The 1,932-nt window shown below is 32.5% G+C and overlaps 1 pseudogene; it reads left to right on the top strand.

The window, feature by feature from the left end:
• The first annotated feature begins 532 nt into the window (after window positions 1-532).
• LOC121392795 lies at window positions 533-1,121 on the top strand (annotated as a pseudogene).
• Window positions 1,122-1,932: the final 811 nt, after the last annotated feature.

Here is a 1,932-nt window from a genome sequence, read left to right as displayed (position 1 = left end):
GCAGTGGCTTTTCAATATAAACTGATTACAACAGTATGTTCAGAGCCTTCCTATGTATGTGTTGGTCAGGTTGGACACCCTAGTCTATGTGAGGTCCCCCAGTCTGTAAATGTTTATGACAATATGGCTTCTTCTATCAGTTTTCCTACATACTAGCACAATATAAGTAATTAACAGCTGTATCCTCAAAGTTTTATGAAGATATTCCTGTGACATTAAAAAGAAAATTGTACTCTGCTTAAATAGTATGACTCTGGATGTATGTTTCCGAAATAAAATGCATGACTTTTGGCTTTTAGTCAGAGCTTATAAAGCCATGTTCATAACAACTACAGAGAAGTACAATAATCTTGAGTTATATAATGTATAGAAGTACAGATTGTAGTAAACAATAGCAAATCTCATCATGCAGCTTCTCCCCCAGCAAGTGCATTCTATAGTATAGTAATTAGTATAGTAGAGGAAATATTAGTCTTGTTATCATCACTTAGTGGTTGTAAAAGGTGTACCATCATCTCAAGAAATTAGGACAATGTCAATGGACAAATTTATGACCATACCAGAATTACAACAGAACCCTCTCGTTAAAAGGGTAATAGATATTTTAGACACAGATAGAAACGGAGAGATTGATTTCCAAGGTATTCAAAAATGGTAGTGAATTGGTAGTTATTTAATTGTTAATAGAATTTGTTGAAGGGGTATCTCAATTTATTGTACAAGGAGACCAACAAAAAATTGAAATGTAAGTAACAACAATTGAATTAAAGAAATCATATACTAATTTTCTCATCTAGTTGTTTTAAAATTTATGATATTGGTTATATCAATAATGGAGAACTCTTTGAAGTAAAACTAAACTATTAAGGTACCAGCTAACTCTTCTCTCTCTCTCTCTCTAGGTTCTTAAGACAATGGTAGGAAATAACTTGTCAGATAAACAGTTACAGGAAAATTGTTGACAAGACAATACTCTACACTGACAAAGATGGTGATGGAAAAATCTCATTTGAGGAGTTCTGTGATGTGAGTTTATATATACTAGTTATTATTATATTGTTTAATATTAGGTGGTTGGAGGTATGGATTTACCATCAAAAATGGTAATAGAATTAAAATAAATGCTTTGGGTTCTTCTTCTTCACTAATTGTAATATTAACTACAAGATCTTTTTTTCAAATGTTTTTCATCTCATTATTCTGTGTAAATCACGACGCTACTATAAAATAATAACTAAAATATATATTTAGCAGGAAAGTTTTATATTGTCTCATAATGATTTGTAATATTTCATTTCAAGTTTTTGCTTCTATTGTTTCAAATTCCTCTTTGTGTATGGTATCATAATGAGTACCAAGGAATGACTTCACATCTCCATCCACTGTGTCATCTTAGGATGACTTTCACAAAGATTAGCACCCATTTTTAAATACTGAAAAAAAAAACTTCTGATCAAAACAAAAGATCGGCTATACAAATCTCATCTCCTCCAACAAATTTAGTGCTTTTAAGAAAATAAGTCTCGATAATACCCCGCTGTGTTTGAGAGTAGTTTTGAGCACTCTCTAGAGTATGGCTTCAGGTGTAGGTTGACCAGTTCTCCTAGGCAGTACAGACCGCAAACACAATAATAAATATATTGTCAGGAACTAACTCACTGTTGCTCACAACGTATGTTTCTGAGGAAACCATGACAGTGCCTCATCAACCTGACCTTGGTTTTTGAGATCTCTTGGATACCAGTGATCAGGCAGATTGTATTTGATATGAATATACTTCAAAATGGCCACACTGTTTGGAGATGAACCATTAATATTGTACAACTTATATATAGCACACCTTTCAAATAAAGTAAATCTATCATCTTCAATTGCAGAATATGCTTGTTTGGATTTATAGGTAATAGCTCTGGATTTGTATGCTAAGTCAAA

This window comes from Gigantopelta aegis, unplaced genomic scaffold, assembly GCF_016097555.1.
Source record: "Gigantopelta aegis isolate Gae_Host unplaced genomic scaffold, Gae_host_genome ctg4522_pilon_pilon, whole genome shotgun sequence".
NCBI classification, from domain to species: Eukaryota; Metazoa; Mollusca; class Gastropoda; order Neomphalida; family Peltospiridae; genus Gigantopelta; species Gigantopelta aegis.
This window is presented reverse-complemented; position numbering and strand designations above follow the sequence as displayed.